At 36.2% G+C, this 12,883-nt stretch overlaps 1 pseudogene across 1 annotated transcript; it reads left to right on the top strand.

Annotated features, from left to right (window-relative positions):
• Positions 1-317: 317 nt before the first annotated feature.
• Positions 318-11,785, top strand: LOC148716020 (uncharacterized; annotated as a pseudogene). The gene is made up of 16 exons (XR_015995707.1): positions 318-1,085; positions 1,767-1,850; positions 2,095-2,189; positions 2,459-2,561; positions 2,997-3,162; positions 3,861-4,006; positions 4,096-4,199; positions 5,431-5,687; positions 6,581-6,641; positions 6,778-6,935; positions 7,793-7,961; positions 8,895-8,981; positions 9,213-9,280; positions 9,860-10,186; positions 10,497-10,572; positions 10,753-11,785. The product of XR_015995707.1 is annotated as an uncharacterized LOC148716020 (transcript).
• Positions 11,786-12,883: the final 1,098 nt, after the last annotated feature.

Here is a 12,883-nt window from a genome sequence, read left to right on the forward strand (position 1 = left end):
AAACAGTTTTAGTCCACCATAATGTATTACTAGGTGGTGCCAGTATGATTGTATTCTGTTAGTTGACAAAGCATATGATTAGTAACTTGTCCCTTTTTTGGAATGTTTAGGTCTTTCCAGCCACTACTGTGGATGGCATGTCCTACAGAACACTGCTGTTGACCAGCAATGGGCAGAATCCGATCCATTTTGCATTTGATGACAATCAGTTAAGGTAGTTACAAAACAAATTGTAAGATTTTATCTTTATTTTTCTACCTTGGGTCTGGAACAAGTATGGTTGAAACTAGAGGAGAAATAAGTTATAGCAGTCTGTAAGAAACCAATGGAAATGGGAACCTTAGCAAAAATTAAATTAAATAATAACTTCTTACCAATCAAGCATAAGGGCTGTACTGGGAAAGATTCACCTGAGGTTGTGACAGTACAGCCGAGCCCAGCAAAGTGTGTACAAAAATAACAGCGGGCCAATAATTCCTGGTGTGGCGCTTTAGAGCAAGTGAGGTTAGTCAGTAGTTTAGTGTGTGGCAATCATACCACACTGCTTATTTTGAATTTGCAGGCTTTTGCAAACAAAAATACATGGCTTATGACACAGCAATACATACAATCAAATGCAATTTTTGTCTAGCAAGTGACATTTATTTTGTAACATGTGATATATGAAACTTTGTACTGAGTACTTTACAACTTTGTTTGGGAAATAAGCCTTGTTGGATCAGCAGAGATTCCATCTCTAAAACTCAATAATCAGGTTGTAATCTTAGGACATTTTCGATTGAACCATTACTCTTTGATTTGAATCCATAATGGCATGGTTATCAATTATGAACAGCTCCTTGTTATATTTTGACTAAGATTTACCAATCCATTAGTTACTGCTTTGAAATCAATCTTAATTTAAGTATCTCTGTTGTTTTAATAAGAGTAAAAAGTTCATGTTAAGTGGAAAACCAGGTGATTTGTTATATCTGATTGTAAATTTTTGGGGTTTTACAGGGAACTGTTCATTTCAAACCAACCTGTTTAGGTACAGCATCAACAAGGCTGTTTGAGGTCAAGAACGCTTCCAGGATTGCACTGAGGTGTGTTCAATGTTCTCAACCTTCCTAAGTGTCAAACTAAGGCCACCTTCCCTTTCCCCATCAATTAAAATTTATCATTTTTCCTAGAATGAGGAATCTAGTAATGTCAGTCCCTTTTATCATGAACCCCTGGCTCAGGAGATCTGGGCAACCGGCAACCACTCCCTGTGTACCTGACATAAAATAAATTATCCTTATACATCCTTATCCATAAGAATATTAATGATTACTGATATGTGACGATCAATTCAAAACTTCAATGTCCCCTCCCTCCCTACAGAATAACCATCATCTGAATGGAAGGGGAAGCGGTAGCAGGTTGAACCTTGCATGACTGGGGTGGGTGGGAAATTTGTAGAGATGTGTCCAGTCTCTCCAGCAGAATACAAGTGTTATATCCTTAAATATCAATGTATTTAAGGTAAATACTTCACTAGGTTTTATAGCTTGGCCAATGTGTAGAAAGCCATGGTCACTGTTTTTTTCTTGAGAAAAAAATGGGCACATTTGAACTCTTTTTTTTTTCCCTTCTCAGGAATTTGAAGAAACCAGTTATCAAAAGTTCAAATGTCAGGGGTTGGGGGGGGGAAAGGGGCAGAGATGCTGAAGCTTTGAATTGATTGATGCAGTACTGTAATAAAATGTAATTGTAATGTCAACAAACCTTATTTTACCCATCAGGTTTGCATGGAAAACCCTGGACCTCACTTAAAAAGTCTTAGCATTGATCCCTCTAAAGGAATCATTCTACCCAATGAAACTCAGGTGGGCATTTTAAGTGTACTGCAAATTTTTTTCTAAATTGTTAATTGTCGTTTAGGATCCCCTGTAAATTGTTACAGGATCTCTAGTAAAACAAAACATTTTTGATGGTATACTGGTCTTATATACACGTCAGTTATTCTCATAAATTATATCTTCAATCAGGTTTTACATATTTGATAGAATTAATTGTTACACTGTCATAAGCCCTGTGTTGTAAATAATTCCTTATTATCTTACATTATAGGCTCACACCATCAGCTTTAACTCTAGTAAAGAAGAAAAATAGGTGATTAAGACAAAACTCACTGTCAAAGGATTGCAGGCAGATGCCCAGCAACAGTAAGGATTGTCATTTTCCTATCACAAGTTAATTTAATTATAATGCAACCATTCATTTTTTAAGGTAATTATTTGTTGCATGTGAATCTATGTATTACCAACTGAAGGGACTCGATTGGATTGTTCTCTGTTTGCAATATTTGTGAACTGAATATTTCTCTGTATATTCTTCTTGTATCTGCACTTGTGTTTATTAATTCTTTTGACAACTGCTCACTGGTATGTGATCTTTATTTAAGATGTATTTTGTTCGTATTCTTTTATTTCAGGTATCATTTACTCCACAGAATCCTGGTTTATACTCAGTGGATTATCTGGAAGTTATAGCTCTTGGAGCTACCAATTGTTCAGTTATAAAATGCACTGGAATAGGTAAAGGTAGTGATATGTTTGTGCTTTTATAGGCTCTAACAGCTCATAAACTCAGAAGACTAGTATAAAATGATTAAATAAATTATATATTCAGAGAAATGTCATCATTTGATGTTTATCATAAGGATGTGTTTAATTTATTTTAGGGTGACTTGAAAGGCTTTATAAGGTAGTCCATGCATAGAAAAAAGTTGAGATGGCAAAAATTACATTTGCCTAAAAGTAATGGAGTCTCTAATTGGCCACAGAATTGTTTATAATGGGGTTGAGGTTCTGAGAGCCCAGTGTCATAGACCTGAGTACCCCTCCACTCTTTCTTCAGTCAACAGTAATCTCACATCAATCATGGACATTGTGAACCGCACTTGCTCTCTAATCAAGGAAGTTCCTGTTGAAAAATGTTCAAGTTTTTCTTAATTTCAATCTGTTCTTTAGGGCCTGAAGTTGGTCTTGACTCTGACTATCTTGATATGGGAGTTGTAGAATCTAGCAAGTTTTCAGCTAAAAGTTTCAAGGTTGTTAACAATTCAGATGTTCCTGCAGCTTTTCAGGTCAAACACTTCTGGATTTACTCTCTTTATTTAACAATTATTCATGAAAGGTAAATAAATGTTTTGGTGTAATTGTTCAGTTACTTCCAAAAGAAATTGGTTATCTCCTTCAGGAACATTACTTCATTTTCCCTTGGTGCAAGGTCAGCTCCTTTGAGCACTAAATCATGTTTAACTTGGTGTTTTCTATGATATCTGGGAGATTAACAAGTTCCATGATAAGGGAATGACATCACCATAAGACTAGTACTAGAGAAAAAAGATCAAGTCCAATTTGATAATTAGTTAATTATGAGCAAAAATAACCAAAAAAATATTCACTGAGTCCCTGTTGCCTTTGAAATCTTTTGAAAATCTGGTAATCTATCTGGTGCTTATTATGTAAGCATAATTGCTATGGATAAAGGTCACTTATCTTATAAAATTCCCATGTTTACAAAGTTTAACAGATGCTTCCACCTTCAGAATGCAAAAAAAATCAGCTCATGTCTTTTGTTAGATGGTTTTTCCCTCCAACCTGTTTTTCCCCTCTGGCTAAGTCCATTGGAGGGAGATCGCTATAGGGCTACTTATAATTATAATTTACAGCTAAACTACAGGTCTCGTTTTCCGATTGGTGTCATATTCTTCAGAATGGCAGTGTTATGGAAAAGAAATTGTTTTAGATAATAACTTGATATCAACAGATAAACCTTTAGCTTAAACACTTAATTGTTTGTTCTTATGTAATAATTTTTGCTTTTGTTAGTTCATGATTGATTGTAGTCAAAGTGTCTTCAAGCTGGAATCAACTTGTGGTCTGTTACCTGGCAAGGGTTCCCAGGGCATAATTGTACGCTTTTCTCCAACAAATCCAATTACTACAGGAGACTAACTTGTCTTGCGCAAAACCAGGTCAGTGTTAGTATTAAACTGGTAATATTTTCTGGTAGTTTAAACTGTAATCTTCCTAAAAAAAATTTGTATTCATCTGATTTTTTCAGGATCCATTGTTTGTTGATTTGTTTGGGACTTGTCATACAGAACAAGTGAAACCAGGTACATTCAATGTCAATGTTGATAATCCACTCCATCTTTAATACCCATGGTGAGTAACCAACTAAGACAGAATTTTTCCCTACAATATCAATACTATCAAGCAGAAAAGCAGGGGAATGTTAGTTGATCCACAACTAAATTATCAGTAGTAACATAATAAGAACTGTATGGCAGGCAGTAAAGAGAATTACTAAAACTAGATATTGGAAATGGAATGGTTAATGTTTGAACAATTGCAATTGACTTTGAATTAATTCAAATGAGCATGAAACTCAGTCTTACATTTCTCCATCATATTTACTTTATGATAACAAGTAGGTTTCTGGATGGAGGTACTAGACAATTACCATAATATGTAACATGAAAAAATCAAAGGCTCCTTAGAGCAACCTCATGGTATGAATTTTTGGTGCCCTTGGCGTAACCTGCGATCTGGCTTTCTTTGGAAAGTTTTTTTGATTGTGGGCAACACGTGCTGGCCCAATTATTGTGTTTGTACTTTGTAAGCGTTTTGATGGAGAAAAATTGTCGTAAATTGTGAATGTGTGAAGAATTAGTTAAGATACCAGCAGCTACAAGATAAAATCAACAAAGTTTGGTGTTAACCAATTTGCAGTAAGCTTAAGCTCACTTCATATTTGCAGTGTTTAGGTCTTCACGCACAAAATTTACAAGGAAATATGCAGCAGCAAGAGGGGAGAATTAACCTTCAGATCTTGAGAGTTAAAGTTTTTAAGATATTTAGGCTTCGATTTTGTTCAGAAGAGTTCATACACGATTTACTCAGTTGATAAAATAAAATAAAAGACAATTCTGTGTTTCAAAAGATTTGTACATTGTATAGGTGGAAGAACAATAGGACACGTAGTCCCCTACTAGGTTCATCCACCTAAACCCAACCCACCCATCCCACCCCGGGGAAGGACATCCATCACACAGTAATCTCGTGCATCTCCTACCCCTCCTGCGGGAGATGGGACCTCCATTAATTTTATTTGTCCTTATCTGAGAAGACTAGAATATCTAACCACTTCTTGATGTTATAGAAGGGAAGCATAATTCTTCTCAATTATTTTAAGACCTTGAGTGTTGGTCCGGCCGTGGCTTGAACCCTCGACCTCCCACACAACTGTCCAGCGCTCTATCCATTGAGCTAACTGGGAGGCGGTCAGTGTAAGTGGCACCAAGCTTTTGTAACCATCCGGTCAGTCTTAAAAGATCGATATGATGATGATTTGTTGACAGAAATATTGATAATGGCTCTATCTTTTTTCTTTAAGGAAGCCGGGGAGTTTACAGTGAAATTACATGATGTACTTGAAGCCCACAAAGCAGTCATGAATTATAAGTTGTCAATGGATGAAGAAAAAAATTCAATTTCTAGGTTATGCACTCCTTATAGCACGTTTTTGTTACATTGCAATGCTGTGGACTTTGCTGATGTCCTTCACAGAGTCAAAATATGTTTAATCACAAAGACATGGTTCAAATTTCGCAACAGTGTTTTGTCACTGGAAAGCCAAAGACACAGCTAGAGGTGAGAAATTAAAGAGCTGTCTAGAGGTTACAAACATTAAAAGGTCAACATCAAGGTTTTAAGTTTATCAACACGCTAAGTCGGGAAATTCAATACTCTGAAAGCATCAGCTTGTTTATCAAAGGCTTTAAAAAATTCTTCTTTGAATTTTTAGTTTATAAATATATTCTTTGTTAAGCTATATACACACCTTTTCTTTTTTTTTTTTTTTTCTTTCTTTTTCTTTTTAACTTAATCTAAATTTTCATTCAGCACCTTTGATTTGTATGGTTTATCCTCTAGTTAAATAAGGAAGCCTATACTTAGTAAGCCCCCATGCAGCTTCTAATCAGCTTCCTTGTTGTTACCTAGCTCTTCAGTTCCTTTGATTTTGAAGTTAATTTAGTTAGAATAGTTCATTTTATCTTTGATGTATCATAAATTTTGTATTCGGTTAATTTTTTTATTGGTAATGGCAAACTAAAATGAATGAATGAACGAATGAACAATGATAATCATTAATTATAGTAGAAAACATATTTATGAAATGCTTTCGGTATGAAATAATCCCTAACCCTTTAATTTGACCCTTACATGTGATTACCATCTAATTTCTCCTTACAGTATCACCCTGAATCACACGTTAAGGTCATGAGAATAGAGGAAATGATCACCATCTTTATTGTTAAAAAAATTCTCCTTGTAAGCACCTTAGGAAATGTATAGAGAACAGTATGGAGAATATGCAGGTGTAAAGGATTAGTAGTGGTGACTTTTGTTAGTATAGACACTGACTAAAGTTGTCCTTCAGTCATGTAATTTAGCTAATTAAAAGTGGTACTGTAAACTTCAAGAATGAAATGGTTAATTCATTAATTTGTTAATTCAAACATTGCATGAAACATTTCTTCCAGCAACAAATTCTTCAGCTGATGGTTGGAAACAGAACAGTGCTCTGCTCCACAGAGAGAGAAGGTAGGTCACCCTTAAAATCAATTGAGTTTCATCATATCACGAACTTTACAGCACAAGTATTAACTATTGTCTAAACTTGCAACTTTTTTTACATTGCTCCTTTTCACATATCTTTCTAATTCTTCTGTGAACACAGATGGTCAATACTCACTATCTGAGAAAACAGTTGATACGTTCCTGGAGCAACATGTGCCAGTAGATGTGCTTGATGACCTGGTACTAAAACAATCTCCAGAGCACAGGAACCCCAATCCTCCTCTTTCTTATTCATTTTCACAAAAATCGTTCACGCAGGTAATTTTAAACATCGAGAAACTAGCTCTGAAATTCAGAGAATCCCTTCACTGGCTTCAGAAAATTCATATTTGTTTGGTCCTTTGCATCAATGGGAATGGTCTAGTAGAGTGGTTTTGAGGTTGAAATAAGTGGGGAAAAAGAGGTAAGAGAGATTAAAAGAGTCGCTGTCAGGCTCTGCAGCTTCTCTTGTGGCTATGTTGCCCAATCATGGAGTGGCATTGGTGTCCACAGAAGCTGCAGGGGTGGGAGTGGCCAGTGGGTGTGTAAGTTTGGGTCGTTTTCAGCATTGGCAAAATATAAGTTATGAACTACTAAGTGAGTATAATTTAACCTCTAGCATATAAAATGTGGATAATTCAATGAAAAAATGAAATCACTATAATTAATTACCAATTGTTGGAATGCCATGGTCTCAATTTTGGCCACTGTGAAAATTATGTTAATCACTGTGTATTGTCTGCTAATGAGGAAAGTTTTCTGAGAAAACTTAGTAAAATGCTTCTGTGTTTTTTAACCATGATTAAAACAGAGATTTGTGTTAAATGATCAAAGAAACTGGTGTTATCAGGGAAATCTTCATCCCCCTGGGTAATCTAGTATTTTAAAAAAAGAAAAACAGGAGTAAAGGAACATATATGTTAGATAAATAAATCAACAGATCACTTGTTAAGTCAAGACCATGCCTAACTTACCCTGTGAGCAGAGCCTTTTCTACTTTTCTTCTTCTTTTCTTCTTTTTAATCGATTCGAGGACAGGTTAAAAAGGCTCTGCTCGCAGGGTAAGTTAGGCATGGTCTTGACTTAACAAGTGATCTGTTGATTTGTTAATCTTGTACATGTTGTTTTGAAAACAGGATCAATTAATTGCTGAAAGTTTATCGAGTTACCTCAGGCTTCTAGTGAATTAGAGAGATGAACTAGCTTTGTCTCAGGCCATCCATATCCCTCGCAGGGACTTGGCTCATAAACAATTTACAGTATTGAGGAAAGTTGCAGGGGGAAAAAAAGATGCCTATGTTTCAGGTACCACTCAATTTCAGGTGTTTCATTAAGGACTGGGCACTGAGCAAATTGACTGGTTTTAAGGAAGTTTTTGCCCACCTGATTTGACCATATAGAGGAAAGTTTATCTTATAAAGAAGTTAAGTCCAAAGAGTTTTGCCTGCCTGTGAAAACCAGTTGCCCCCTTGCTAAAAACTTAGATGAAACCTCTGCAATTTTTTTTACAGTGAATATTATCATGAAAATTCTGCAATTATGAACTGCTATCAGCAAATGACAGTTATCAAAAAAGTTGCTGTGAAGACCACACATGCGTAAAATATTTCTGGCTAAGCCACTTTTAAATAGACACATAAGTTAAATGGGGTGTGGGCTATACATTAGCAAAGTGTTTTCAAAGAGTGTAATCAATCACTATTAGACTAAGAGTGTTGCAATTGTAAGAGTCAAAATTTTCAATTCATTTGGAAAATTATCCCTTGGTGTTTGAGAAGCAATTCTGGCGTGTTGAAAGAGTCTGGAGGGTGAAACAAGAGGTGGCAGCTCAGTTATTTTTCAAGCATTTAAATCATGATGTTGATATTCTTGCATGCATGTATATCATTGCATTCATCATCATCAGTTTATGTCATCATTGAGGACAGGTAACAAAGCAAAAGCTGTAATCTTTCAATCCATATTACTGGAGTTCTTAGATACTTCCTAAACCAATTTCCTCATTCCAAGAAGTTGCTGTGACAATGTATACCTCCTATCTGTGGCTGATCCTGCCTTGCTTCTCAATAGATTGGCTCCTTGATAAACAACTGTGAGATAGGATTGAGCTGTATTCTAAAATGTATATAGTCTGATCCAGTGGTGAAAAAACAATTTTTTTTCTCATCATTATCCTTAGCAGTTGGAGGATAATATTACACAGTTTTCTCTAGTTTTCTTTCCTTCCCATGCCAACAGACAGCTGTCTCGTTTATTCTGACAATACGATTGGGTGGAAAGAGTTATGCACCAATTGATGACAACCCACTTCTTCCATTAACTAAGGTATATATCAGTATATCAAAATTTATTATTCCCTTTAGTGTACCAAATAGAATTTTTATAAATATATTTCAGCTGTTAGTAGGTGTCAGGTCATTTTACCACAAGAGAGAATCTTTACTAAGCCAAAGAGTTCTTTGCAGCCCAGTTGGTGTAGACTTTTCTGTCCCATACTCATGGCTAATGTTTAATAACTTCCTTCATCTGTGGTTTTCAACAATTTTTTTTTTACAGGGTCTTGGAGAGTTTGTGACCTTTTTCCAAAAGTTACAAACTGTCTGTGAAGAAACAGCAGATGCAAAGTAAGATAGCTGTAGATACATATTGTACACTATTTTAATTTAAGAACATGATCATTTCTGCAAAGGAAGGTTTTAAAACCAAGATCAATTTTTTTTCTTCCACCAAACTCTCAGTGATAAAAATTAGAAAACTGTTGCATCTAGATTCTGAGGCGGACCCAGGGGTGGTTTGGGTGGTTCAGTCCAACCCCCTAAATTGTCCCTCAAAATGCTGGAAATCATGTTTCCGAAGACCTAATTTTCAAAATCTCCTGGGGGAGCATGCCCTTGGAGAATCAACGAACCGGCCCCTTGACTAAATCTTGGATGCATCCCAGTCAGATTAAGGTTGTTTTACAAGCTAATCATGGGAAAAATCCTATTATTTTGTTGAGCACCTTTCATTGGATGGGGTACTTCCGAAAGAAAAGCATGCACAAAGGAGTCTAACCAGTTAAAAGGATTGTCACAGTACTGCAGTAAAAATATTACAGTTAATACAGTTACAAATAATACAGTTGACTGAGTGGTGAGATTGTCCAAAGTGATTGGCATGTTTGGATAAACCCTGTGAAAATAAGTTGTCTGCTTATCTTTCAGAACTGCTGTCTTAAGAATCATGAACATGCTCAAAGTGAGCATTATTAAATCCAAAGAAAAGGTTTTTACAAATGAAAGTATTGCCAAAACTGTGGAATCTCTGAAAGAAAAGGTGGAACAACTAAGCTGCAAAATATGTGATGGTGGCCAAGCAAAGTCATCCATGGCAGGAATGAATGTGTATTTCCTGATTCAGGCTGTATTAGATGAGCATGACTAGAAAAGTTGTCTCCAAGAATATGACACAAGGGACTTGAGGTGTGCTCTGATGACACCAGAAATACCTCGTGGAAAATCAAAATTACGATCTACACTTAGTCAGTTCAGGTAAGGTGGAACAGTATTGAAAAACTCTGGGACTTTTAGACATCGCATGGCAAGCTCTAAGCTAGCTTAGTAGTAGACCAGCTGGCACTGGTGCAGATGTTGTCACTCTCTCCTCTTCCTAGCAAGAAATTTTCCTGGCACCAAGTGGAGAGAACTTTAACAGAATAAATCAGTAGGTAGTAATTTCTGCATCAAGAAAACCTTGGCAAGTTGTATGCAGCCCCAGTTTTGCCTGTGAGGTACAATTCTAAGTAAATTTTTATTGTCCTAAGAGAAGTTTTAAGTGACATGATTAATTTTTTCTTGCTAGAACACCTGATTCGGAGTCTTCAGAAGGAGCTGTCACACCACACAAGGATCAGCCACCAAAACACAAACCTGAAAAGGTAAGATACTAGTAAACCGTGCAGTGAATTTAATCAAGGTGAAATCTAAGTAAAGACACTTTTTATTTTATTATTTTGTTCAAAGAGGGTTATCTTAATTAATGCACCAGCAAATTATGTTATGTTTCCTCAAGGTGCATCTTAGAAAAGCTTATATTAATTTTTTCCTTTTTCTTGTAGACACCATTTGAAAGCTATAGAAAAGTGTGTGGCGATATGAGCTGGGCCAAACCTGCCTTCAACATTCTGATAGGACTAAGTTCAGCTAACAAAAGAGACCTGATGAGTGCTGCCATAAGCAATGATACTTTAACATCTCGTAAGGAATGTGGCAATAAATCTTACGTTGAGGATACATCCAAATGTCACACCAAGGAAAGAACTTTAACAGAAACTATGTATGACAAAGAGAACATCTCAACTGGCAACAAAACCATTAAATATGTAGCAAAACCACCACCCAAACGCATGCTCCTTCAGAAGGACATCACCGTGCAAAAGAGCACAAATTGCAAAACTAGTGGAAAAACATTGTCCAAACGAAAAAAGATTCCATTACTTCAAGGGCAAAAACAGCTCACCAATTTTTTTTTAGGTGATACGTATTACTGACAATTACATCACAACATTTGATTCATTTTCATGCATTTTTTTATTTTTACATCACTATGCCAAGAGCATCATGATTGAATTTTAACACATACCAGATAGCACTGATTTGTATAACTTGGGACCATTGTCACCCCTAGAGAATTATTATTACTTTAACTACCAGTCAGAGATATCATTGCAGAACTATTTATTATTTTTATATGATTAATCTTTGGCCAAAGCCAAGCAGAACAGAATTATTCTCTATAAAAACAAAATTATTTTCAAGTACAAAATTAAATGGTTGTTATTTTAACCCTTTAATTCTTACGAGTAACTGGGAGAGAATTTCTCCTTACAATATCAAATAAATACAGTATCAAGAAGTGATGAGAATAAAGGAAAATATCAGTTGGGGGATAAATAGTTGATCCAACACTGAATTCTCCAAACTGACATCATCAGGATCTATGCAGAGGAAAGTAGAGAGAATTACTAGTTTAAAGGAATCTTGGGAAATAAAGGGTTAAGGGTGCATTATGTATTAATTTTACATCTAGAAAAAAATCCCTGCTGGTGCAAACTTTTTGTGGTGTGATTAAAATATTTATTTTTTACTTCAGATCGCAAAACATAACCTTTCACAGTGGCGAACACAAAGCTTTACACAACTAAATGGGCCCATTATAGCTGCCACTTTTTTGTCAAACTTAAGCATATAAAAAGCATCAACACAATTCTAAAGGCAAACATACATGTATATCTGTTTATATAAACTATCTAAAAGACATCTTCATGAAAACCATCTTTTTCATTGCGTTAAGAATCTCATGATCATTTATAGTGCATATCATTGTCCTCTCTGTTGTATATTGCACCTTGATCTCCTACTTTCAGTTGAGAACTGGGAACTCAAATAAGATTAAATATAAACACACTTTCCTTGGTGGGTAAAAATGTCAGCAACAGAGCTCAATGCATCGGATCCTCTACAGGAAAACTTTACAGAAGTACAAAGAGAGAAAGAAATCTGTTAAGCACACAGCTAGAGAAAAAATTTGCAGAGAAAACTCTCTTTTGGGAAACCTCCATTCCAGGGCAAACAAATATTGGTCTCAAGTGAACAGATGCACTTTTGGCAGTTTTAGATCCATTTCTAGCCATTTCAGAAGACTTTAATTTCAAATTTTTCCGGGGAAGCATGACCCCGGCTCCCCTACCTGGTGGCTCACGCTAAAGCGTTCGCATTAGCCCCCCCAATTGAAAATCTGCTTCGCGGGCCTTGGGATTAAGAGGAAATGTAGCCAAAAATCGAACATTTTCAAAATATGGTGGCAACCTACGGTGGCTTCAAAGGGACATACACTTTCCTCTCTCTTTTTTTTCACTTGCGACTTAGCTGCTACTTTCTTGCGACTTAGCTGCTACTTTCTTGCGACTTAGCTGCGACTTTCTTGCTACTTTCTTGCGACTTAGCTGCGACTTTCTTGCGACCTAGCTGCGACTTTCTTGCTACTTTCTTGCGACTTAGCTGCGACGTTCTTGCTACTTCCTTGCGACTTAGCTGCGACTTTCTTGCTACTTTCTTGCGACTTAGCTGCGACGTTCTTGCTACTTCCTTGCGACTTAGCTGCGACTTTCTTGCTACTTTCTTGCGACTTAGCTGCGACTTTCTTGCTACTTTCTTGCGACTTGTCTGCGACTTGCTATTTTCTTGCGA

This window comes from Stylophora pistillata, chromosome 14 (genome assembly GCF_964205215.1).
Source record: "Stylophora pistillata chromosome 14, jaStyPist1.2, whole genome shotgun sequence".
In the NCBI taxonomy this organism is placed as follows: Eukaryota; Metazoa; Cnidaria; class Anthozoa; order Scleractinia; family Pocilloporidae; genus Stylophora; species Stylophora pistillata.